The following is a 622-nucleotide window of genomic DNA, read 5'->3' as shown; positions in this document are numbered from 1 at the left end:
AGTACATGCGTTTACAATAAAAAGTTTCCATTCACATAATAGACCAAAGTTTGAAAGTTTTATTGTTGCATAGTCGAGAAAATCAAATAATTTGAATACATCCCATCTAACATAGTTAGTCATATTTTATCACATGCTGTAATAAATGTGTTCCCATTGAGACATTGTGTTTTAAAATTGCTTTTAATATATTTATGATAAATTAGACAGAAATTTAGGTAATGGGTTCAAGGCTTTTTTATGTATGGGCGTATGGCTTATAATTTGGACAACCCATAAGTGACTAGTGACTACTGGGTTAGAGAAATTGTCGTTAGGTGTCTTGCTGAAGGACACATACGCCCACAATGGCAGCAGCGATGAGCCTTGAACCCATTACTTTTAAGTTACAGACAGGCAGGCTAACCACTTTGCCACGGCGCCGGACAAACATGGTAACTCCTAAGCTGGCACGAGGTGTATTAAAACCCATGTCATATCGACTGTTGCTTTCCGGCCACGCAAGGATAAAGTAAGTTACATTCATTCATTCAATTTACATATTACAAAAACCTATAATGGTATCTTCCTCATAGAAATCTGTCAGTCAAAGCAGATTAAACATAATATTAGAAAATAACAG

The sequence above is a fragment of the Ciona intestinalis genome, unplaced genomic scaffold, assembly GCF_000224145.3.
Source record: "Ciona intestinalis unplaced genomic scaffold, KH HT000969.1, whole genome shotgun sequence".
Classification (NCBI taxonomy): Eukaryota; Metazoa; Chordata; class Ascidiacea; order Phlebobranchia; family Cionidae; genus Ciona; species Ciona intestinalis.
Note: the sequence above shows the minus strand (reverse complement) of the source record.